The 27,445-nt window shown below is 45.7% G+C and overlaps 1 long non-coding RNA gene and 1 pseudogene across 1 annotated transcript; one reads left to right on the forward strand and one right to left on the reverse strand.

Moving 5' to 3' along the window:
* Window positions 1-277: 277 nt before the first annotated feature.
* Window positions 278-1,588, forward strand: LOC123185698 (uncharacterized). The gene is made up of 3 exons (XR_006493467.1): window positions 278-841; window positions 940-1,114; window positions 1,216-1,588. It is a non-coding gene; the product is annotated as an uncharacterized lncRNA (long non-coding RNA).
* Window positions 1,589-9,621: 8,033 nt separating this feature from the next.
* Window positions 9,622-27,065, reverse strand: LOC123191778 (BTB/POZ and MATH domain-containing protein 2-like; annotated as a pseudogene).
* Window positions 27,066-27,445: the final 380 nt, after the last annotated feature.

A 27,445-nucleotide genomic window follows, 5' to 3' on the forward strand; every position in this document is an offset into this window, starting at 1 on the left:
TTAAGTAGTTATTTTGATAGGGAGGGTTTAGCCACGAAAATCATCCCTCCATCGTCGGCTGCATCCCTCACCCACGTCGCTGTTGCAGGATCTTCATCCGTCATCCTGAGCAATTGGGGCGGCGATGCGGGCGAGCTTCACGATAGTGGGGAGGACCAGGCCGCGATGAAGGCAGGTCATGCGCTCCTCACGCTCCACGAACGGAACCTGCGCACGGAGGCGGTAGCGCGGGGTGGCAGCCGGCAATGAGGCGGCCGCGCTACGTGACGAGCTGGTTATATTTCGTCTGGTTTATTTTCGTCCGGTTTATTTTCGTCTCATATCCCACCACCATATCTCCTCACATTGATTTTTTTACCCTCACAATAAAAACTTTCCTAACTTTTCCAAAGTTTCCTAACTAGACACGTTATAAACGGGCATGTACCGATAGCACGTTATCAATTAATAAAATTTTGTTTTATGACAATCAATTCCAAATCCTAATTTTCCTAATGCATCGATCTTTGCCTTTTTTAAGTAGTTATTTTGATAGGGAGGGTTTAGCCACGAAAATCATCCCTCCATCGTCGGCTGCATCCCTCACCCACGTCGCTGTTGCAGGATCTTCATCCGTCATCCTGAGCAATTGGGGCGGCGATGCGGGCGAGCTTCACGATAGTGGGGAGGACCAGGCCGCGGTGAAGGCAGGTCATGCGCTCCTCACGCTCCACGAACGGAACCTGCGCACGGAGGCGGTAGCGCGGGGTGGCAGCCGGCAATGAGGCGGCCGCGCTACGTGACGAGCTACGGGTCCCCCTTTGTGATGTTTTGGCATCGCTCCTTCATCGCACATCCTCAGGTTCCTCTTGCCCTTCCCTTCCTCTGTCCTCCTCTCCCATCTCTATGCTTTCACGTGCATCCAGTTTTGATTCCTCGTGTGATATATACCAAACATAGGTACGTCAATTCACTTCCTTCCCTTCCCTTCGTCCCTCGGTCCCACGCTCGTGGCGCTGAAGTGGTGGCAACAGGCGATGGCGGTGGTGTCGCTGATGGCGGCGAGGACAGCATGTGGCAGCTCCCGAAGCATGAACACGACCGCACCTCGGGCCTGCCGTCTGCCAAGATATGGGTGAGTTCTCGTGCTGCCAACCATAAACCCTCATGTCCTACAAATTCCTCAAACCCTACCGTCTTGATCCCGTCCACGCTCTGATCCAAAGGACGATGCAGCTCTGGCCGATTGACAATGGAGGTTTGGGATCCTTCCTCTCAGCACCCACTCCTGGAAGAATCAGCGGTGCGCCACGCCGATTGAACCCCGTCGAGATCACTCGCCAAGATTGCTATTCTGAAGTTTATTGTAAAGAAAGTGAAGAGTGAGACAGGATCCGTTTATTTTCAACCGGTTTATTTCCATCAAATTACCCCCACCCCCACGCCCACCCACCGAAACGCGCCCAGCGAACCGGGGAGAGATCCATTGATTTGGCTAAGGTAGGAAAGAATCTATTATTTGTTTGCTAAAGCAAATTGCATTAATGGGAGAGATCCGTTGATTTGGCTAAGGTAGGAAAGAATCTATTATTTGTTTGCTAAAGCAAATTGCATTAATGAAAGAGATCCGTTGATTTGGCTAAGATAGGAAAGAATCTATTATTTGTTTTCTAAAGAAAATTGCATTAATGAGAGAGATTTGTTGATTTGGCTAAGATAGGCGGTTTTGAGTAAAGTTATCTTTACTGTAGACATATAATGACAATTAATCAAGTATCAACATCATTGCATGCTTATTGTGTGGAATGTGTGTCCCAATGTTGACAGAAGGTATAAAAAGATTGTCTTGGAATTATTATTGTCTTGGGAAGATATTGCCCTGAATTCTCATTTCTCATCAGAAATTTAGTATCCATTTTCGTTGATCTTATTTGCAACATGTACAAGTCAGTAATAATCTAAGGGGGTGCCCTACCGGAGAAGATTATGATAGTTGGACAAGAAACTTGGTACTGTCGTGTAAGGTAAAGGTAGGAGAAATAGAAGATAAAAGCATGCATGGTGGGAGAAGGAAGTCGAATGTCGCGTGGTAGCTCAGACATGGAGTGTGGAAGAAAGACAATGACGAGATGTATGTATCTACTAGATCATGACCATGAGATATCATCCCATAGAAATGACCTTTGACTCTCATGTCACATGAATTTTCTCTTTGTATATATATATTTGTTAATCCGTGGCAACGCACGGACACTTAGCTAGTGTATCTTATAATTATCATTTGCATCATCAGACGGCTTCAGTTTCCTTTTTGTCCGAGCTTGAACATCCAAAGATTCCACCTTAGTTAGCTCTGATAGGCCTAATAACGTGGTGGTTTCGTCTTCTCGCGAGTCGGCATCCCAATACCCATCGGCTAGAAGTTCATAAGCGTGCGTGCATCCCAGGCACACGGTAGAGAAAAGGCTGCCTAGTCTTTTTCAAGTATTTACCGGCATGAATTATTCTAGAGATATTATTACGAGTTTCGATTGTTGAAGCAACAAATTAAAAGCATCGCTGTGGTTTCACCCTTCACTTTGTCTCTGTGGTAAAAGTTTCAACGTTCCTGTTGCAATTGCAGTGGCGGAGCTTGACCAAGGTCTTTTGGGGGGGGGGGGGGGGAGCCAAACACACAAAACTTCATAACCTAAGCTCCTTTTCAAATTATTTAAGCCTGCATCTGCCAATCTTTTATGTGTGTGTGTGTGGGGGTGGGGGGGGGGGCTCCGCCGCCTGTAGACTTGAAAAGGACCGAGGCTTGCAAGTTGGAACTGAACCATGGTCCATGAAACAAGTACGAGTAGAACCAAAATACTAGTCAACTAGACCATTGTTGCCGCGCGTTGCTGCACCCGTTTTGTCTCAATAGTTTAGTAGTTAAGGATAGAAAGAAAAATAAATATGTATCCATTTATTTATTATAATGCATTTTCTCACATCATTTTGCAATTTAAGTGACATGCTTCCATCTCTATTGATGTATTACTGGTTTCTAAAACAAAGATACACCAAATAGAATAAGAACTGAAAACTAAGGTCATATATAATGTTTTTTCATAGTTTCGTAGGATCGATTATTTGTCCAAGATTTCTATGATGAGCGCACTGTTACGCCCGTCCATTTATTTGATGGAATAATAGAATGTTTGTAAATATACATATGCAAGAAAATGGAATTAATTCTGGATAACTTATCCATATAATGATTAATAATAAAAATAGATTAGGAAGATAAAAGATTCCTTCTCAAAAATGCAACGCTTCTTGTTTAAAAAAATGATAAACATGTAAGGTTACTGATAATCACACAACAAAGATCTTTATCGAAACCATACAACCAAACACGAAACAAACAAATATTACTGACATTTCCAACAAAAGAGGTGATCAACTTTCTCCTTCGTGGTAACAAAAATATTTAGTACACACCACTTGTTTATTCAAATACCACACATAACTACACATCAGGAATTTCTGGTGGGGGGGGGGAGACTTCATGTGGCAATTCACATAATTGTAAAACTGAATGCATAATGCAAATAGTAAACACCCATTAAGCTTGTACTAATATCTAAGCATGCTAAAACGAGCATGATTCGAGTTGGCGAAAACACACTTAGCTATGACTGATTCCAAGATTTCAATTATAAATATACTTCTAAGGTAGAAGTTCAAGGAACCTGCACAATTTACTGAAAATTATATTGAATGATGATAGACATGAAGGCTCATTCAAGTTGAATAAAACAAAGTTTAACTATGACTCTGTCCAAGACTTCAATTCTGATTATGTACTTCTAAAGTTGAAGTTGAAGAAACCTGCTTCAACAACACCATGCATGGTAACATTTTTTACCTAAAATTATATTGAACCTCATCTCCCATCCAGGGATCACCAAAAATTCTTTATTACCCCTAGATTTTTTTCACACCAAGGTAAGAACAGAGGTTTATAATCCGTGTCAAGTGAGAATCACCAATCCCGTGTTCTACTTGCAATATGTCTTGCTACTCAAAGGCTTCATTTTCATCTTTTTGTGACGATACCATATAAACATATTCACTTGGCTGAATTTCTGTACCCATAATTGGAAGTTTATAAATATAAGAAGGGCATGGTTTAACTGAGAAGAGGTTCAGATGTTACCTTTTTAAGGATCCTGAGTTGAAATACTGTCCAAGCTAGCAGTTGGAATGAACAGGATTGAAAGTCGCATAGTAACTGATCTACAACACTATTTGCATAAAAAAAGAGGAAGACAAGGAACAAAATATTGACAGCTGAGAACCCATAGACAATAAAAGAAAATGTGTACCTTTTGATTTAGCAGTACCACCTTGGCGCTGGGTTCTATGCATTAAGCAACAACAAATGATTATATTCCTCGGTCAAGTGACTGTATGATCACAGGCATCGCATAATTCATGCATTATAAAAGCTTAGCAGATTCCATCAAATCTCTTGGCAGTTAAAAAATTATATTGATTACGCCTGCAATGGACCAACTCATACAAGTAACTAACAAATCGGGGGTCCAATCTAATTTAATTAGCCCTTGATTCAGTAGAAAAAAATTAGCTTACTCCATTAGCTAATCGGTGCCTGCACCGTGATCTGAACGCAGCAGAGAAGAGGCGCTTCCTTCCCGTATAACCCCACGCACGCCAAGAGAATGCAGAGGGAACCGGCTTCCTCTAGTCCTTGCACTGCCCATCCTACCTCCTCTACCTTTTTGACAGCCCATCACCGTCGCCCCTGACACATCTCAAAAGAGCCCCGCCTTCAACGGGTATTCCGCTACGGATGTAACCTGTCGCTTGTATCAACAAACAATACCATGGCATTCAGCGATAATGATACATAAACGTAATCAAAGCAATCATACGCTCTACAGGAATGGTAAATCATGAAAAGGTGAGGTATGGCTGTCCACGTGAAGTACTTACCTGGCCATCACACATTGAAGATTGAGTGAAAGAATTCTCCAATTTAAATTTTAGAATGAGTCTCCAAGATTTGCCCCAAATTGACCATAACTGGGATGAGAACCGCCTGTACAAAATTGGGATTGAGAAGATATTAACAAAATGTAATGGTTGGGTGAAAGAGGGATCGTAACAGGGAAGGAGAAAAATGCAGTTAGAGGGAAACTTTGACAAGGATCATCGGGGAGAGACACAGGAGACGAAGTGGCGGATATACTGAAGCAGATGCGGCCGGGAAAAGTAAATGCAGACCTTCACCGGTGAGTGCGCCCCTCAGTCGCGATGAATGCTCTTTGAAACTGACAATTGATTGCCTACTTCACTACTTCGACTCCAACGAATCAGTTTCTCTCCTAAGCTTCATCGACTTGTTTGGGGCTTGTCTTGTTGTGCCCCCAGCGATGATTTGAGACTTGCTTGTACTTTAAACCTATTTGTTGGATGATTGGTGTTGTTGGGGGGAAATCCTTTTTGTAGCTTCACCGAACAGTCATCTGTCGCTTCGCCTCTACATGCATCAGCGTCTGGTCCGGATGGCTCGAACAAGGCGATCGTATGGTTTCGCTCGTGATGGGGAAGGCCATGTGAGGTGTGACCGCATGGCCCGTGACGGCTTGCTTGCGTTGCCTCACCTCCGTATGGACCCAGTCATCCTCTCGCTGGATATGCCAACCAAGAAGACTGCTCTTCAACCCGCAGCCGGATGCATGTGTTACTGCTCGTACCGTTGCCAAGCGAGGCGCACCGTCTCGGTCGGACCCCAGCGCGGTCGCCATGGAAGTCACTCCGGAGCAGCGGCGGCGGCCGCCACGGGAGGGTTGCGTTCGTGCGGGCCAAAGGAGGGCCGTGTTTTTTTTTTTGAGTAATTAAAAGGAGCACCACGCGAGTCACGACTTGTCAGGCTTTCACATGGACGGGATTTTATAAGCCCATCAGCCCCAATTTAACACAAGGCGTCCAAAATTGCCACCAGAGCAGCGGCCCAGCATAGGTAGTGCTCGATGATAGTGAACGAAGCGCCAACGTGGGATTGAGGAAAATCTGATGACCCAAATTGCCCCAAAGAGAAGATCTGATGGTTGCGAGTGCTAATGGCTTGAGATGGTTGGAAAGATGTGCAGTTATAATATTTCTAAATTTCCCAACCGGCCAAATAAATTCTCGTAACAGTGCCATAAAAGCGTACAACAAAAAGAAGGAAATGCAATCTATACCACCTCAAAAGGAAACTACAAACTCTTGTACACGGTAAGCATAAGATTGCCACAGAGCTCTGGATTCCCATTCCACTCAATGTTCTTCCCCATCACACGACTCCCCTCGCATACTTAACAGCGTGATGCAGTGCCATTTCATGGTCTAGCATGTACAGTCAATATGCAGAGGCAGCATTGGTTCAGTGGCCTGCATTAGCCACACGTATTCATCCATATGGCCATATTTTGTATGCACCAACAGCTCAAGAAGGTTGTGCCCTAGAATGCCACATCGTCTAGTCATACGGCACCATATCTTGGCTTTTTTCGCAAATGGGCACTCACAACTAGTGACACACGACAGATTCTGGACGATTGTCGCATGATGCAGCAGATCAAACCATCCCTGCATCCGCATTGCTGTGAGAAGCAACCGATTATGGTGGACCTACCGGCAGGCGCGTCGTACAACAGACAGTCCACCAACTGCTATCGTGGCGGTATTCTGTCGTCTGTCACGCAGAACATCAGGACGGCCACCTCGCAGTTCAAGATGTACATCAACATTTTCTTCGTCGACGAGCATAGCGACCTCCAAGATGCCAATTGACTTAGCATCGGTGTGCCCGGCTACACATGTAGCAACTCTACCAATGTGGCCGCGACGAGGTCCAAGGTGGACAAGGAGTGGCACGAACAAGTTATGTGTAAACATTTTATTATTTCTTCTTGCCATATCTAAATAATGTTCACAAAATGTGATTTGTAGAACACAACGTCAACACTATTATGGGGTGGACAGGGGGGCTTTGCCCCCCCCCCCCCTCCGCCATCACACTTCATCAAGTTATATTTATTTAATAGTTGTTTATAGTTTAGTGCATGTATCTTATAATCATCATTTGCATCATTAGATGGCTTCAGTTTCCTTTTGTCTGAGCTTGAACACCCAAAGATTCCACCTTAGCTACCTCTGATAGGCCTAATAACATGGTGGTTTCGTCTTCTCGCGAGTCGGCATGACGGCATCCCAATACCCATTGGCAAGAAGTTGATAAGCGTGCGTGCATCCCAGGCACACAGTAGAGAAAAGGCTGCTTAGTCTTTTTCAAGTATTTACTGGCATGAATTATTCTGGAGATATTATTACGAGTTTCAGTTGTTGAAGCAGCAAATCAAAAGCATCGCTGTTGTTTCACCCTTCACTTTGTCTCTGCGGTAAAAGTTTCAACATTCCTGTTGCAATTGCAAGCGCTGTAGACAGTGGCGGAGCTTGACCAACTTCCTTGGGAGGTGTGTGGGGGGGGGGGGGGCAAACACAAACAACTTCATAACCTAAGCTCCTTTTCAATTATTTAAGGCTGCAGCAAAGCTCCGCCGCCTGTAGACTTGAAAAGGACCGATGCTTGCAGGTTGCAACTGAACCCTGGTCCATGAAACAAGTATGAGTAGAACCAAAAGACTAGTCAATTTGCCAACCGGCCAAATAAATTCTCGTAACAGTGCCATAGAAGCATACAACAAAGAGAAGGAAATGCAATCTATACCACCTCAAAAGGAAACTACAGACTTTTTTACATGGTAAGCATAAGATTGCCACAGAGCTCTAGATTCCCATTCCACTCAATGTTCTTCCCCGTCACACGACTCCCCTCGCCATACTTGACAGCGTGATGCAATGCCATTTCATGGTCTAGCATGTACAGTCAATATGCAGAGACATCATTGGTTCAGTGGCCTATATTAGCCACACGTATTCATCCATATGGCCATATTTTGTATGCACCGACAGCTCAAGAAGGTTGTGCCCTAGAATGCCACATCGTCTAGTCATACGGCATCATATCTTGGCCGTTTTCGCAAATGGGCGCTCGCAACTAGTGACACACGACAGATTCTGGACGATTGTCGCACGATGCAGCAGATCAAACCGTCCCTGCGTTGAGCAAAAGTGAACAGCGCCGTTCAATACTCCGTCGTGCGGAGTTCGGCGGCTACTGTCGTCCACAGAGCAGTTTCGAATTAGATGCCATAAGGATAAGAAATAAGATGGCCGATTTGCCATGCACTGTAAAGGAATGGATGAGTAGTGAAGATGTGTTTGGTCTGGAGTCTGGACATGATATATCTTCAAGTAGCAAAGAAAGCCAATGACACCAGCAAACAAGATCAGCAGGTCCCAAGGAATCTCATACAGGTTTGAACAAGAAGGACATTGTAAAAACATTTCTGCAGCAGTAAGGCCGCTGCAAATCAACATCATATCAGACAGGAGGACTGTTCACATTAGCTATTCTTCAATTCAGGAAAGGTAGGTCTGTTTTTTTTTCCTGAACATGATAATCATACTGAAAGTAAAATAATGGATGTACACTGTAATTTTACATTAGCAATAATTTGATAGTAGCGAATCATGGCTCACATCCTTAGGCAGAAAAAGAAAAACATCCTTTGACAGTGTGATGCAGTATATGTTCTTGCTAAAACCAAAAAAACTCGTTGAACAAAGGATTACAGTTTGTACTCGCTCTGTAAAGAAATATAAGAGTGTTTAGATCACTATTTTAACGATCTAAATGCTCTTATATTTCTTTACGGAGGAAGTAATTAATAAACATGCTTGCTTTAGAATATTTTGTTCGAACGTGCAAGGACTCATGTGTCAACCTCAAATTTTGCATTTGACTCTTACTACTAAACATATTCAGACCATATTCACATTAAAATAGTAAACCAATCATGAACATAACTTAGAGACAAGCAATATGATCTAGCAAATTAAGAACTGCTTTAATCTGCATATATTATGATTTTAGCTGTATACATGTCGTAAGTGCCTGTCAAATTACACTCATCCTTCATCTACAATTGTATCAATAAAGTGACACATATATTCCCAAAGGTACTAATTGATATGAATTAAACAACTTGGCACCTTAAAAAGGAGAAGTTAACGAGAGCATATAAATTAGAGAAAAGTAGATGATTATAGAGCATTCAGAAAAACTAGTGAAGGTTCATAAATTCAGACATAGGATGAGCATCCAACCAGTACATGAGAGATATACTCATTCTTCTCCAAAATGCACCAAAATATCTCTAGAAACTAAAGGACATGAAAAACAATTTATATCTTACAAAGACTCCAAACATCTCTGAAAACTGAAGGACATGACAAGCTGAATTCAGGTGGCCATGTATTCAGTCACTAGCAGAAGCTAACACGAGAAACCAAGATACGTGTATACTAAACTTCCAAGACTTCCTTGCCTTTTCCAACATATCTACTAAGCTTGTCACCTCGATATGATCTCTACCTCTCTGGAAAGTGAAATGTGAAGCATAAGACTACTTCATCCCAGGTGGTTACATGTTAACTAAACTAACTATTCTAACCTAAGATGGGACGATGGGTACACTAAAATTTGAGACGCTTCATAATCCTCTCCAAGATATTTACTGAGGCAGAAGGGCATGATTTCTTCAGGTGCACATACCCTTGGCTTGCCAACACTGATGGGGAACGTTGCAGAAAATTAAAATTTTTCCTACGGTTTCACCAAGATCCATCTATGAGTTCATCTAAGCAACAAGCCAAGGGAGTGAGTTTGCATCTACATACCACTTGTAGATCGAGTGCGGAAGCGTTCAAGGGGATGGTGATGAGGGAGTCGTACTCGCCGTGATTCGGATCACCGACGACCAAGTGCTGAAAGGACAGCACCTCCGCGTTCAACACACGTACGGGACGATGGACGTCTCCTCCGTCTTGATCCAGCAAGGAGGAAGGAGAGGTTGAGGAAGACAGCTCCAATGGCAGCACGACGGCGTGGTGCAGTTGGTGCAGAAGTTCTCCGACAGGGCTTCGCCAAGCTTGCACGGAGGAGGAGAGGTGTTGGGGAGGGGAGGGGCTGCGCCTTCAATTGTGTGTTGCAGCCCTCCCCTCACCCCTCTATATATAGGAGGAGAGGGGCAAGAGGGCCGACCCTCTAGGGGAACCCTAGAGGGGGGGGGGGGGGGCGGCGGCCAAAGGGAGAGGGAAAAAGGGTGGCTTGCCCCCCAAGCTAGGGGGGCGCCCCCTTTAGGGTTTCCCCTCCCCTTGCCCTAGCCGCATGGGCCTAGGTGGGGAGGCGCGCCCAGCCCACTAGGGGCTGGCTCCCTCTCCCACACAGCCCATGTGGCCCCCCGGGAGGGGTGGCCCCACCCGGTGGACCCCCGGAACCCTTCCGGTGGCCCCGGTACAATACCGGTATGCCACCGAAACTTTCCGGTGTCCGTTTAACCACTTTCCTTATATAAATCTTTACCTCCGGACCATTCCGGAACTCCTCGTGACGTCCGGGATCTCATCCGGGACTCCGAACAACATTCGGTAATCACATACAAGTCTTCCTAATAACCCTAGCGTCACCGAACCTTAAGTGTGTAGACCCTACGGGTTCGGGAGACATGCAGACATGACCGAGATGCTCTCAGGTCAATAACCAACAGCGGGATCTGGATACCCATGTTGGCTCCCACATGCTCCTCGATGTTTTCATCGGATGAACCACGACGTCAAGGGTTCAAGCAACCCCGTATACTATTCCCTTTATCAGACGGTATGTTACTTGCCCGAGACTCGATCGTTGGTATCCCAATACCTCGTTCAGTCTCGTTACCGGCAAGTCACTTTACTCGTACTGTAATGCATGATCCCGTGACCAGACACTTGGCCACCTTGAGCTCATTATGATGATGCACTACCGAGTGGGCCCGGTGATACCTCTCCGTAACACGGAGTGACAAATCCCAGTCTCGATCCGTGTCAACCCAACAGACACTTTCGGAGATACCTGTAATGCACCTTTATAGTCACCCAGTTACGTTGTGACGTTTGGTACACCCAAAGCACTCCTACGGTATCCGGGAGTTACACGATCTTATGGTCTAAGGAAGAGATACTTGACATTGGAGAAGCTCTAGCAAACGAACTAACCGACCTTTGTGCTATGCTTAGGATTGGGTCTTGTCCATCACATCATTCTCCTAATGATGTGATCCCGTTATCAACGACATCCAATGTCCATAGCCAGGAAACCATGACTATCTGTTGATCACAACGAGCTAGTCAACTAGAGGCTCACTAGGGACATATTGTGGTCTATGTATTCACACGTGTATTACGATTTCCGGATAATACAGTTATAGCATGAATAAAAGACAACTATCATGAACAAAGAAATATAATAATAATCCTTTTATTATTGCCTCTAGGGCATATTTCCAACAGTCTCCCACTTGCACTAGAGTCAATAATCTAGTTACATTGTGATGAATCGAACACCCATAGAGTTCTGGTGCTGATCATGTTTTGCTCGCGAGAGAGGTTTAGTCAACGGATCTGCGACATTCAGATCCGTATGTACTTTGCAAATTACTATGTCTCCATCTTGAACATTTTCACGGATGGAGTTGAAACGACGCTTGATGTGCCTGGTCTTCTTGTGAAACCTCGGCTCCTTGGCAAGGGCAATAGCTCCAGTGTTGTCACAGAAGAGTTTGATCGGCCCCGACGCATTGGGTATGACTCCTAGGTCGGTGATGAACTCCTTCACCCAAATAGCTTCATGCGGTGCCTCCGAGGCTGCCATGTACTCCGCTTCACATGTAGATCCCGCCACGACGCTCTGCTTGCAGCTGCACCAGCTTACTGCTCCACCATTCAACATATACACGTATCCGGTTTGTGACTTAGAGTCATCCAGATCTGTGTCGAAGCTAGCGTCGACGTAACCCTTTACGACGAGCTCTTCGTCACCTCCATAAACGAGAAACATGTCCTTTGTCCTTTTCAGGTACTTCAGGATATTCTTGACCGCTGTCCAGTGTTCCTTGCCGGGATTACTTTGGTACCTTCCTACCAAACTTACGGCAAGGTTTACATCAGGTATGGTACACAGCATGGCATACATAATAGATCCTATGGCTGAAGCATAGGGGATGACACTCATCTCTTCTATATCTTTTGCTGTGGTCGGGCATTGAGCCGAGCTCAATCTCACACCTTGCAATACAGGCAAGAACCCTTCTTGGACTGATCCATTTTGAACTTCTTCAAAATTTTATCAAGGTATGTGCTTTGTGAAAGACCTATGAGGCGTCTCGATCTATTTCTATAGATCTTGATGCCTAATATATAAGCAGCTTCTCCAAGGTCCTTCATTGAAAAACACTTATTCAAGTAGGCCTTAATGTTGTCCAAAAGTTCTATATCATTTCCCATCAAGAGTATGTCATCTACATATAATATGAGAAATGCTACAGAGCTCCCACTCACTTTCTTGTAAACGTAGGCTTCTCCATAAGTCTGCATAAACCCAAACGCTTTGATCATCTCATCAAAGCGAATATTCCAACTCCGAGATGCTTGCACCAGCCCATAAATGGATCGCTGGAGCTTGCATACTTTATTAGCGTTCTTAGGATCGACAAAACCTTCTGGCTGCATCATATACAGTTCTTCCTTAAGATACCCGTTAAGGAATGCCGTTTTGACGTCCATCTGCCATATCTCATAATCATAGTATGCGGCAATTGCTAACATGATTCGGACGGACTTAAGCTTCGCTACGGGAGAGAAAGTCTCATCGTAGTCAATCCCTTGAACTTGCCGATAACCCTTAGCGACAAGTCGAGCTTTATAGATGGTGACATTACCATCCGCGTCCGTCTTCTTCTTAAAGATCCATTTGTTTTCTATCGCTTGCCGATCATCGGGCAAGTCAGTCAAAGTCCATACTTTGTTTTCATACATGGATTCTATCTCGGATTTCATGGCTTCTAGCCATTTGTTGGAATCTGGGCCCGCCATCGCTTCTTCATAGTTCGAAGGTTCACCGTTGTCTAACAACATGATTTCCAGGACAGGGTTGCCGTACCACTCTGATGCGGAACGTGTCCTTGTGGACCTACAAAGTTCAGTAGCAACTTGATCCGAAGTACCTTGATCATCATCATTATTTTCCTCTTCAGTTGGTGTAGGCATCACAGGAACATTTTCCTGAGCTGCACTACTTTCCTGTTCAAGAGGTAGTACTTCATCGAGTTCTACTTTCCTCCCACTTACTTTTTTCGAGAGAAACTCTTTTTCCAGAAAGGATCCGTTCTTGGCAACAAAGATCTTGCCCTCGGATCTTAAGTAGAAGGTATACCCAATGGTTTCTTTAGGGTATCCTATGAAGACGCATTTTTCCGACTTGGGTTCGAGCTTTTCAGGTTGAAGTTTCTTGACATAAGCATCGCATCCCCAAACTTTTAGAAACGACAGCTTAGGTTTCTTCCCAAACCACAATTCATACGGTGTCGTCTCAACGGATTTAGATGGTGCCCTATTTAAAGTGAATGTAGCTGTCTCTAGAGCGTATCCCCAAAATGATAGTGGTAAATCGGTAAGAGACATCATAGACCGCACCATATCTAATAGAGTGCGATTACGACGTTCGGACACACCGTTACGCTGAGGTGTTCTAGGCGGCGTGAGTTGTGAAACGATTCCACATTTCCTTAAGTGTGTACCAAATTCGTGACTTAAGTATTCTCCTCCACGATCTGATCGTAGGAATTTTATCTTTCGGTCACGTTGATTCTCTACCTCATTCTGAAATTCCTTGAACTTTTCAAAGGTCTCAGACTTGTGTTTCATTAAGTAGACATACCCATATCTACTCAAGTCATCAGTGAGAGTGAGAACATAACGATATCCTCCGCGAGCCTCAACACTCATTGGACCGCATACATCGGTATGTATGATTTCCAATAATTTGGTTGCTCGCTCCATTGTTCCGGAGAACGGAGTCTTGGTCATCTTGCCCATGAGGCATGGTTCGCATGTGTCAAATGATTCATAATCGAGAGACTCTAAAAGTCCATCAGCATGGAGCTTCTTCATGCGCTTGACACCAATGTGACCAAGGCGGCAGTGCCACAAGTATGTGGGACTATCGTTATCGACTTTACATCTTTTGGTATTCACGCTATGAATATGTGTAGTATTACGCTCGAGATTCATTAAGAATAAACCATTGACCATCGGAGCATGACCATAAAACATATCTCTCATATAAATCGAACAACCATTATTCTCAGACTTAAATGAGTAGCCATCTCGTATTAAATGAGATCCAGATACAATGTTCATGCTCAAACTTGGCACTAAATAACAATTATTAAGGTTCAAAACTAATCCCGTGGATAAATGTAGAGGTAGCGTGCCGACGGCGATCACATCGACTCTGGAACCATTCCCGACGCGCATCGTCACTTCGTCCTTCGCCAGTCTCCGCTTATTCCGCAGCCCCTGCTGTGAGTTACAAATATGAGCAACAGCACCGGTATCAAATACCCAGGAGTTACTACGAGTACTGGTAAGGTACACATCAATTACATGTATATCAAATATACCTTTAGTATTGCCGGCCTTCTTATCCGCTAAGTATTTGGGGCAGTTCCGCTTCTAGTGACCCTTCCCCTTGCAATAAAAGCACTCAGTCTCAGGCTTGGGTCCATTCTTTGACTTCTTCCCGGCAACTGCCTTACCGGGCGCGGCAACCTCCTTGCCGTCCTTCTTGAAGTTCTTCTTACCCTTGCCCTTCTTGAACTTAGTGGTCTTATTGACCATCAACACTTGATGTTCTTTCTTGATTTCAACCTCTGCTGACTTCAGCATAGAAAATACTTCAGGAATGGTCTTTACCATCCCCTGCATATTGTAGTTCATCACAAAGCTCTTGTAGCTTGGTGGGAGCGACTGAAGGATTCTGTCAATGACTGCCTCATCAGGGAGGTTAATATTCAGCTGGGTCATACGGTTGTGCAACCCAGACATCTTGAGTATGTGCTCACTGACAGAACTATTTTCCTCCATCTTACAACTACAGAATTTGTCAGAGATGTCATATCTCTCGACCCGGGCGTGAGCTTGGAAAACTAGTTTCAGCTCTTCGAACATCTCATATGCTCCGTGATGCTCAAAACGCTTTTGGAGCCCCGGTTCTAAGCTGTAAAGTATGCCGCACTGAACGAGGGAGTAATCATCAGCACGAGACTGCCAAGCATTCATAATGTCTTGGTTCTCTGGGACGGGAGTGTCACCTAGCGGTCCTTCTAGGACATATTGTTTCCTGGCAGCTATGAGGATGATCCTCAAGTTCCGGACCCAGTCCGTATAGTTGCTGCCATCATCTATCAGCTTGGTTTTCTCTAGGAACGCGTTGAAGTTCATGTTGACATGAGCGTTGGCCATTTGATCTACAAGACATATTATGCAAAAGGTTTTAGACTAAGTTCATGATAATTAAGTTCATCTAATAAAATTATTGAATGAACTCCCACTGAGATTAGACATCCCTCTAGTCATCTAAGTGTTACACGATCCGAGTCGACTAGGCCGTGTCCGATCATCACGTGAGACGGACTAGTCATCGTCGGTGAACATTCTCATGTTGATCATATCTTCCATACGACTCGTGTTCGACCTTTCGGTCTCCGTGTTCCGAGGCCATGTCTGTACATGCTAGGCTCGTCAAGTTAACCCTAAGTGTTTTTGCATGTGTAAAACTGTCTTACACCCGTTGTATGTGAACGTAAGGATCTATCACACCCGATCATCACGTGGTGCTTCGAAACGACGAACTTTAGCAACGGTGCACAGTTAGGGGGAACACTTTCTTGAAATTGTTACAAAGGATCATCTTATTTACTACCGTCGATCTAAGTAAACAAGATGCATAAACATAATAAACATCACATGCAATTATATAAAGTAGTGACATGATATGGCCAATATCATATAGCTCCTTTGATCTTCATCTTCGGGGCTCCATGATCATCTTGTCACCGGCATGACACCATGATCTCCATCATCGTGTCTTCATGAAGTTGTCACGCCAACGACTACTTCTACTTCTATGACTAACGCGTTTAGCAATAAAGTAAAGTAGTTTACATGGCGTTCTTCAATGACACGCAGGTCATACAAAAATAAAGACAACTCCTATGGCTCCTGCCGGTTGTCATACTCATCGACATGCAAGTCGTGATTCCTATTACAAGAACATGATCTCATACATCACAATATATCATTCATCATTCATCACAACTTCTGGCCATATCACATCACATGACAATTGCTGCAAAAACAAGTTAGACATCCTCCAATTGTTGTTGCATCTTTTACGTGGTTGCAATTGGGTTCTAGCAAGAACGTTTTCTTACCTACGAATAACCACAACGTGATCTTGTCAACTTCTATTTACCCTTCATAAGGACCCTTTTCATCGAATCCACTTCAACTAAAGTGGGAGAGACAGACACCCGCCAGCCACCTTATGCAACTAGTGCATGTTAGTCGGTGGAACCGGTCTCACGTAAGCGTACGTGTAAGGTTGGTCCGGGCCGCTTCATCCCACAATACCGCTGAAGCAAGATAAGACTAGTAGCGGCAAGCAAGTTGACAAGATCTACGCCCACAACAAAATTGTGTTCTACTCGTGCAAAGAGAACTACGCATAGACCTAGCTCATGATGCCACTGATGGGGAACGTTGCAGAAAATTAAAATTTTTCCTACGGTTTCACCAAGATCCATCTATGAGTTCATCTAAGCAATGAGCCAAGGGAGTGAGTTTGCATCTACATACCACTTGTAGATCGAGTGCGGAAGCGTTCAAGGGGATGGTGATGAGGGAGTCGTACTCGCCGTGATTCGGATCACCGACGACCAAGTGCTGAAAGGACAACACCTCCGCGTTCAACACACGTACGGGACGATGGACGTCTCCTCCGTCTTGATCCAGCAAGGAGGAAGGAGAGGTTGAGGAAGACAGCTCCAATGGCAGCACGACGGCGTGGTGCAGTTGGTGCAGAAGTTCTCCGACAGGGCTTCGCCAAGCTCGCACGGAGGAGGAGAGGTGTTGGGGAGGGGAGGGGCTGCGCCTTCAATTGTGTGTTGCAGCCCTCCCCTCACCCCTCTATATATAGGAGGAGAGGGGCAAGAGGGCCGACCCTCTAGGGGAAACCCTAGAGGGGGGGGGGGGCGGCGGCCAAAGGGAGAGGGAAAAAGGGTGGCTTGCCCCCCAAGCTAGGGGGGCGCCCCCTTTAGGGTTTCCCCTCCCCTTGCCCTAGCCGCATGGACCTAGGTGGGGAGGCGCGCCCAGCCCACTAGGGGCTGGCTCCCTCTCCCACACAGCCCATGTGGCCCCCCGGGAGGGGTGGCCCCACCCGGTGGACCCCCGGAACCCTTCCGGTGGCCCCGGTACAATATCGGTATATGCCACCGAAACTTTCCGGTGTCCGTTTAACCACTTTCCTTATATAAATCTTTACCTCCGGACCATTCCGGAACTCCTCGTGACGTCCGGGATCTCATCCGGGACTCCGAACAACATTCGGTAATCACATACAAGTCTTCCTAATAACCCTAGCATCACCGAACCTTAAGTGTGTAGACCCTACGGGTTCGGGAGACATGCAGACATGACCGAGATGCTCTCAGGTCAATAACCAACAGCAGGATCTGGATACCCATGTTGGCTCCCACATGCTCCTCGATGTTGTCATCGGATGAACCACGACGTCAAGGGTTCAAGCAACCCCGTATACTATTCCCTTTATCAGACGGTATGTTACTTGCCCGAGACTCGATCGTTGGTATCCCAATACCTCGTTCAGTCTCGTTACCGGCAAGTAAACCCAGGCAAATGTCGGGCCGGGCCGGGTTTCGGGCCTGGCTTATAAAAGCCCGACCTTCATTTCCCAAGCCCGAGCCCGGCCCGAAGCCCGAAATACTCCCTGTTTTCAAGCCCGAGCCCGGCCCGAAGTCAAGCCCGAAGCCCGAAAGCCCGACCCGAACGCTGTTTTTTAGTGTACGCACGTGCAAGGCCGGCCCGAAGCCCGAAAGCCCGGCCCGAAATACATAAAAAATGAAGCCCGAGCCCGGCCCGAACTATCTTCCGGGCTGCAAAACTAGGCCCGAGCCCGGCCCGAACGTCAAGCCCGGCCCGGCCCGGCCCGGGTTTTTCGGGCCGGGCTCGGGCCGGGTCGTCGGGCCGGGCTGCCAATGCCCGGGTTTACCGGCAAGTCACTTTACTCGTACCGTAATGCATGATCCCGTGACCAGACACTTGGCCACCTTGAGCTCATTATGATGATGCACTACCGAGTGGGCCCAGTGATACCTCTCCGTAACACGGAGTGACAAATCCCAGTCTCGATCCGTGTCAACCCAACAGACACTTTCGGAGATACCTGTAATGCACCTTTATAGTCACCCAGTTACGTTGTGACGTTTGGTACACCCAAAGCACTCCTACGGTATCCGGGAGTTACACGATCTTATGGTCTAAGGAAGAGATACTTGACATTGGAAAAGCTCTAGCAAACGAACTAACCGACCTTTGTGCTATGCTTAGGATTGGGTCTTGTCCATCACATCATTCTCCTAATGATGTGATCCCGTTATCAACGACATCCAATGTCCATAGCCAGGAAACCATGACTATCTGTTGATCACAACGAGCTAGTCAACTAGAGGCTCACTAGGGACATATTGTGGTCTATGTATTCACACGTGTATTACGATTTCCGGATAATACAGTTATAGCATGAATAAAAGACAACTATCATGAACAAAGAAATATAATAATAATCCTTTTATTATTGCCTCTAGGGCATATTTCCAACAGTCTCCCACTTGCACTAGAGTCAATAATCTAGTTACATTGTGATGAATCAAACACCCATAGAGTTCTGGTGCTGATCATGTTTTGCTCGCGAGAGAGGTTTAGTCAACGGATCTGCGACATTCAGATCCGTATGTACTTTGCAAATTACTATGTCTCCATCTTGAACATTTTCACAGATGGAGTTGAAACGACGCTTGATGTGCCTGGTCTTCTTGTGAAACCTGGGCTCCTTGGCAAGGGCAATAGCTCCAGTGTTGTCACAGAAGAGTTTGATCGGCCCCGACGCATTGGGTATGACTCCTAGGTCGGTGATGAACTCCTTCACCCAAATAGCTTCATGCGGTGCCTCCGAGGCTGCCATGTACTCCGCTTCACATGTAGATCCCGCCACGACGCTCTGCTTGCAGCTGCACCAGCTTACTACTCCACCATTCAACATATACACGTATCCGGTTTGTGACTTAGAGTCATCCAGATCTGTGTCAAAGCTAGCGTCGACGTAACCCTTTACGACGAGCTCTTCGTCACCTCCATAAATGAGAAACATGTCCTTTGTCCTTTTCAGGTACTTCAGGATATTCTTGACCGCTGTCCAGTGTTCCTTGCCGGGATTACTTTGGTACCTTCCTACCAAACTTACGGCAAGGTTTACATCAGGTATGGTACACAGCATGGCATACATAATAGATCCTATGGCTGAAGCATAGGGGATGACACTCATCTCTTCTATATCTTTTGCTGTGGTCGGGCATTGAGCCGAGCTCAATCTCACACCTTGCAATACAGGCAAGAACCCCTTCTTGGACTGATCCATTTTGAACTTCTTCAAAATTTTATCAAGGTATGTGCTTTGTGAAAGACCTATGAGGCGTCTCGATCTATTTCTATAGATCTTGATGCCTAATATATAAGCAGCTTCTCCAAGGTCCTTCATTGAAAAACACTTATTCAAGTAGGCCTTAATGTTGTCCAAAAGTTCTATATCATTTCCCATCAAGAGTATGTCATCTACATATAATATGAGAAATGCTACAGAGCTCCCACTCACTCTCTTGTAAACGCAGGCTTCTCCATAAGTCTGCATAAACCCAAACGCTTTGATCATCTCATCAAAGCGAATATTCCAACTCCGAGATGCTTGCACCAGCCCATAAATGGATCGCTGGAGCTTGCATACTTTATTAGCGTTCTTAGGATCGACAAAACCTTCTGGCTGCATCATATACAGTTCTTCCTTAAGATACCCGTTAAGGAATGCCGTTTTGACGTCCATCTGCCATATCTCATAATCATAGTATGCGGCAATTGCTAACATGATTCGGACGGACTTAAGCTTCGCTACGGGAGAGAAAGTCTCATCGTAGTCAATCCCTTGAACTTGCCGATAACCCTTAGCGACAAGTCGAGCTTTATAGATGGTGACATTACCATCCGCGTCCGTCTTCTTCTTAAAGATCCATTTGTTTTCTATCGCTTGCCGATCATCGGGCAAGTCAGTCAAAGTCCATACTTTGTTTTCATACATGGATTCTATCTCGGATTTCATGGCTTCTAGCCATTTGTTGGAATCTGGGCCCGCCATCGCTTCTTCATAGTTCGAAGGTTCACCGTTGTCTAACAACATGATTTCCAGGACAGGGTTGCCGTACCACTCTGATGCGGAACGTGTCCTTGTGGACCTACAAAGTTCAGTAGCAACTTGATCCGAAGTACCTTGATCATCATCATTATTTTCCTCTTCAGTTGGTGTAGGCATCACAGGAACATTTTCTTGAGCTGCACTACTTTCCTGTTCAAGAGGTAGTACTTCATTGAGTTCTACTTTCCTCCCACTTACTTTTTTCGAGAGAAACTCTTTTTCCAGAAAGGATCCGTTCTTGGCAACAAAGATCTTGCCCTCGGATCTTAAGTAGAAGGTATACCCAATGGTTTCTTTAGGGTATCCTATGAAGACACATTTTTCCGACTTGGGTTCGAGCTTTTCAGGTTGAAGTTTCTTGACATAAGCATCGCATCCCCAAACTTTTAGAAACGACAGCTTAGGTTTCTTCCCAAACCACAATTCATACGGTGTCGTCTCAACGGATTTAGATGGTGCCCTATTTAAAGTGAATGTAGCTGTCTCTAGAGCGTATCCCCAAAATGATAGTGGTAAATCGGTAAGAGACATCATAGATCGCACCATATCTAATAGAGTGCGATTACGACGTTCGGACACACCGTTACGCTGAGGTGTTCTAGGCGGCGTGAGTTGTGAAACGATTCCACATTTCCTTAAGTGTGTACCAAATTCGTGACTTAAGTATTCTCCTCCACGATCTGATCGTAGGAATTTTATCTCTCGGTCACGTTGATTCTCTACCTCATTCTAAAATTCCTTGAACTTTTCAAAGGTCTCAGACTTGTGTTTCATTAAGTAGACATACCCATATCTACTCAAGTCATCAGTGAGAGTGAGAACATAACGATATCCTCCGCGAGCCTCAACACTCATTGGACCGCATACATCGGTATGTATGATTTCCAATAATTTGGTTGCTCGCTCCATTGTTCCGGAGAACGGAGTCTTGGTCATCTTGCCCATGAGGCATGGTTCGCATGTGTCAAATGATTCATAATCGAGAGACTCTAAAAGTCCATCAGCATGGAGCTTCTTCATGCGCTTGACACCAATGTGACCAAGGCGGCAGTGCCACAAGTATGTGGGACTATCGTTATCGACTTTACATCTTTTGGTATTCACGCTATGAATATGTGTAGTATTACGCTCGAGATTCATTAAGAATAAACCATTGACCATCGGAGCATGACCATAAAACATATCTCTCATATAAATCGAACAACCATTATTCTCAGACTTAAATGAGTAGCCATCTCGTATTAAATGAGATCCAGATACAATGTTCATGCTCAAACTTGGCACTAAATAACAATTATTAAGGTTCAAAACTAATCCCGTGGATAAATGTAGAGGTAGCGTGCCGACGGCGATCACATCGACTCTGGAACCATTCCCGACGCGCATCGTCACTTCGTCCTTCGCCAGTCTCCGCTTATTCCGGAGCCCCTACTGTGAGTTACAAATATGAGCAACAGCACCGGTATCAAATACCCAGGAGTTACTACGAGTACTGGTAAGGTACACATCAATTACATGTATATCAAATATACCTTTAGTATTGCCGGCCTTCTTATCCGCTAAGTATTTGGGGCAGTTCCGCTTCTAGTGACCCTTCCCCTTGCAATAAAAGCACTCAGTCTCAGGCTTGGGTCCATTCTTTGACTTCTTCCCGGCAACTGGCTTACCGGGCGCGGCAACCTCCTTGCCGTCCTTCTTGAAGTTCTTCTTACCCTTGCCCTTCTTGAACTTAGTGGTCTTATTGACCATCAACACTTGATGTTCTTTTTTGATTTCAACCTCTGCTGACTTCAGCATAGAAAATACTTCAGGAATGGTCTTTACCATCCCCTGCATATTGTAGTTCATCACAAAGCTCTTGTAGCTTGGTGGGAGCGACTGAAGGATTCTGTCAATGACTGCCTCATCAGGGAGGTTAATATTCAGCTGGGTCATACGGTTGTGCAACCCAGACATCTTGAGTATGTGCTCACTGACAGAACTATTTTCCTCCATCTTACAACTACAGAATTTGTCAGAGATGTCATATCTCTCGACCCGGGCGTGAGCTTGGAAAACTAGTTTCAGCTCTTCGAACATCTCATATGCTCCGTGATGCTCAAAACGCTTTTGGAGCCCCGATTCTAAGCTGTAAAGTATGCCGCACTGAACGAGGGAGTAATCATCAGCACGAGACTGCCAAGCATTCATAATGTCTTGGTTCTCTAGGACGGGAGCGTCACCTAGCGGTCCTTCTAGGACATATTGTTTCCTGGCAGCTATGAGGATGATCCTCAAGTTCCGGACCCAGTCCGTATAGTTGCTGCCATCATCTATCAGCTTGGTTTTCTCTAGGAACGCGTTGAAGTTCATGTTGACATGAGCGTTGGCCATTTGATCTACAAGACATATTATGCAAAAGGTTTTAGACTAAGTTCATGATAATTAAGTTCATCTAATCAAATTATTGAATGAACTCCCACTGAGATTAGACATCCCTCTAGTCATCTAAGTGTTACACGATCCGAGTCGACTAGGCCGTGTCCGATCATCACGTGAGACGGACTAGTCATCGTCGGTGAACATTCTCATGTTGATCGTATCTTCCATACGACTCGTGTTCGACCTTTCGGTCTCCGTGTTCCGAGGCCATGTCTGTACATGCTAGGCTCGTCAAGTTAACCCTAAGTGTTTTTGCATGTGTAAAACTGTCTTACACCCGTTGTATGTGAACGTAAGGATCTATCACACCCGATCATCACGTGGTGCTTCGAAACGACGAACTTTAGCAACGGTGCACAGTTAGGGGGAACACTTTCTTGAAATTGTTACAAAGGATCATCTTATTTACTACCGTCGATCTAAGTAAACAAGATGCATAAACATAATAAACATCACATGCAATTATATAAAGTAGTGACATGATATGGCCAATATCATATAGCTCCTTTGATCTTCATCTTCGGGGCTCCATGATCATCTTGTCACCGGCATGACACCATGATCTCCATCATCATGATCTCCATCATCGTGTCTTCATGAAGTTGTCACGCCAACGACTACTTCTACTTCTATGACTAACGCGTTTAGCAATAAAGTAAAGTAGTTTACATGGCGTTCTTCAATGACACGCAGGTCATACAAAAATAAAGACAACTCCTATGGCTCCTGCCGGTTGTCATACTCATCGACATGCAAGTCGTGATTCCTATTACAAGAACATGATCTCATACATCACAATATATCATTCATCATTCATCACAACTTCTGGCCATATCACATCACATGACAATTGCTGCAAAAACAAGTTAGACGTCCTCTAATTGTTGTTGCATCTTTTACGTGGCTGCAATTGGGTTCTAGCAAGAACGTTTTCTTACCTACGAATAACCACAACGTGATCTTGTCAACTTCTATTTACCCTTCATAAGGACCCTTTTCATCGAATCCACTTCAACTAAAGTGGGAGAGACAGACACCCGCCAGCCACCTTATGCAACTAGTGCATGTCAGTCGGTGGAACCGGTCTCACGTAAGCGTACGTGTAAGGTTGGTCCGGGCCGCTTCATCCCACAATACCGCTGAAGCAAGATAAGACTAGTAGCGGCAAGCAAGTTGACAAGATCTACGCCCACAACAAAATTGTGTTCTACTCGTGCAAAGAGAACTACGCATAGACCTAGCTCATGATGCCACTGATGGGGAACGTTGCAGAAAATTAAAATTTTTCCTACGGTTTCACCAAGATCCATCTATGAGTTCATCTAAGCAATGAGCCAAGGGAGTGAGTTTGCATCTACATACCACTTGTAGATCGAGTGCGGAAGCGTTCAAGGGGATGGTGATGAGGGAGTCGTACTCGCCGTGATTCGGATCACCGACGACCAAGTGCTGAAAGGACAGCACCTCCGCGTTCAACACACGTACGGGACGATGGACGTCTCCTCCGTCTTGATCCAGCAAGGAGGAAGGAGAGGTTAAGGAAGACAGCTCCAATGGCAGCACGACGGCGTGGTGCAGTTGGTGCAGAAGTTCTCCGACAGGGCTTCGCCAAGCTCGCACGGAGGAGGAGAGGTGTTGGGGAGGGGAGGGGCTGCGCCTTCAATTGTGTGTTGCAGCCCTCCCCTCACCCCTCTATATATAGGAGGAGAGGGGCAAGAGGGCCGGTCCTCTAGGGGAAACCCTAGAGGGGGGGGGGGCGGCGGCCAAAGGGAGAGGGAAAAAGGGTGGCTTGCCCCCCAAGCTAGGGGGGCGCCCCCTTTAGGGTTTCCCCTCCCCTTGCCCTAGCCGCATGGGCCTAGGTGGGGAGGCGCGCCCAGCCCACTAGGGGCTGGCTCCCTCTCCCACACAGCCCATGTGGCCCCCCGGGAGGGGTGGCCCCACCCGGTGGACCCCCGGAACCCTTCCGGTGGCCCCGGTACAATACCGGTATGCCACCGAAACTTTCCGGTGTCCGTTTAACCACTTTCCTTATATAAATCTTTACCTCCGGACCATTCCGGAACTCCTCGTGACGTCCGGGATCTCATCCGGGACTCCGAACAACATTCGGTAATCACATACAAGTCTTCCTAATAACCCTAGCGTCACCGAACCTTAAGTGTGTAGACCCTACGGGTTCGGGAGACATGCAGACATGACCGAGATGCTCTCAGGTCAATAACCAACAGCAGGATCTGGATACCCATGTTGGCTCCCACATGCTCCTCGATGTTGTCATCGGATGAACCACGACGTCAAGGGTTCAAGCAACCCCGTATACTATTCCCTTTATCAGACGGTATGTTACTTGCCCGAGACTCGATCGTTGGTATCCCAATACCTCGTTCAGTCTCGTTACCGGCAAGTCACTTTACTCGTACCGTAATGCATGATCCCGTGACCAGACACTTGGCCACCTTGAGCTCATTATGATGATGCACTACCGAGTGGGCCCAGTGATACCTCTCCGTAACACGGAGTGACAAATCCCAGTCTCGATCCGTGTCAACCCAACAGACACTTTCGGAGATACCTGTAATGCACCTTTATAGTCACCCAGTTACGTTGTGACGTTTGGTACACCCAAAGCACTCCTACGGTATCCGGGAGTTACACGATCTCATGGTCTAAGGAAGAGATACTTGACATTGGAAAAGCTCTAGCAAACGAACTAACCGACATTTGTGCTATGCTTAGGATTGGGTCTTGTCCATCACATCATTCTCCTAATGATGTGATCACGTTATCAACGACATCCAATGTCCATAGCCAGGAAACCATGACTATCTGTTGATCACAACGAGCTAGTCAACTAGAGGCTCACTAGGGACATATTGTGGTCTATGTATTCACACGTGTATTACGATTTCCGGATAATACAGTTATAGCATGAATAAAAGACAACTATCATGAACAAAGAAATATAATAATAATCCTTTTATTATTGCCTCTAGGGCATATTTCCAACAAACACATCATCCAATCTATTTGAAGACATGATAAATTCAGCAGAAGCATCTTTTAGCCTGCTATAGTGATGCTGATCAGCTAGAGCAGACGTCGCTGCCACAGTCTGAACATCAAGAGTTTTGCAAAGAATGTCTTCACACATCATCTTCATCCTTTCCATTGCATACCGATCTGCAGCCACTAGTAAGTGCCTGACCATTTCCTTTTTCTCTTCATCATCAAGTCTGCCCATGGAAGGCAATAGATCTGTGTAGATAAAGTGAAGTAATGCCTTAAAAACAGTAGGTTGCATGTCTTCGACGGTTATGTTCTGTCCCCACTTGCCTCTCATCGGTCCATACAACTCTGCCTTGAAGACCGGAGACCGTGCTGCGAGCACAATCTTATGTGCAGGAAAAATCTCACCTTCAACCTCGAATGTCACATCTGCTTCCTCGGCCGCCTCTAGCAATTTTCCGAAATTTTCTGCCAAGTCTGAGGGTGGCATCTGGACCTCAGTTGTTATTGCGGTGGTCTCAACAAGTGGTTCCTTGATGACAGTTAGAGGGTGTTTGTTTTCAGGGACTTATTGGTTTAGGGACTTAAATAAGTCCCTATAAGTCACATCTAAACCAAACAGGAGAAACTTAGGACTTAAAGTGGGCATTTGAAACTTATGAAATAAGACTCTCAAGGAGGGACTTATAGTTATAATATGGTCTTATAGAGACTTATAAGTTCCAGGAACCAAACATGTAGGGACTTTTTAGGGACTTGGGACTTATAAGTTGGGACTAAAAAAAGTCCTAAAACTTATGAACCAAACAGGGCCTTAGATCGCACTCAATTATAAGCCGGTCATCCCGCAGATAAGGCGACTCCTCAAGCTCACTCCTCTTCTTAAAACTTGGAGCGCCCCAACTATAACCGGTCCCAATCCCACTGGTGTTGTGGGATCGAACACTACCGGGGATTTCAAGACTGCGAAAACCGATGACGACAGCCCACTGACGTGGTTGACCAGCCTCAAGTCGTAGAGATGGTGAACTCCTACGAGACTGAAGCGAATGCGCAAGAGTGGCTCCAACAGCATGCCATCCAGAGCCCCGACGACAACGATTACGAGCTCCGCCGCGGCCTCATCCGGCCCCGCGGGCGCCTGTGGATTGGCGCCAACACCGTCGTCCTCCACACAAAGCTTATCTCAGCGCTTCACAATAGTGCCATGAGCGACCATTCGAGCTCCACGACGACAATATTGATGTACCACTGGGTCAAGAAGCGCTTCGAGTGACGGGGCTTAACGATGGACGTTGACAGACTTCGTGCACCAATGCTCCGTGTGCCAACAAGCAGAACACAAACATGTCGATAATAATCGTTTTCGTGTGTCCTATGCGCCATGCCGGCTCAGTCAAGAAGTTGACGAGACGCAGAGCGGTGGAGTCGATTTTCTACGTGCGGTCGCACCAT

This window comes from Triticum aestivum, chromosome 2A, assembly GCF_018294505.1.
Source record: "Triticum aestivum cultivar Chinese Spring chromosome 2A, IWGSC CS RefSeq v2.1, whole genome shotgun sequence".
Classification (NCBI taxonomy): Eukaryota; Viridiplantae; Streptophyta; class Magnoliopsida; order Poales; family Poaceae; genus Triticum; species Triticum aestivum.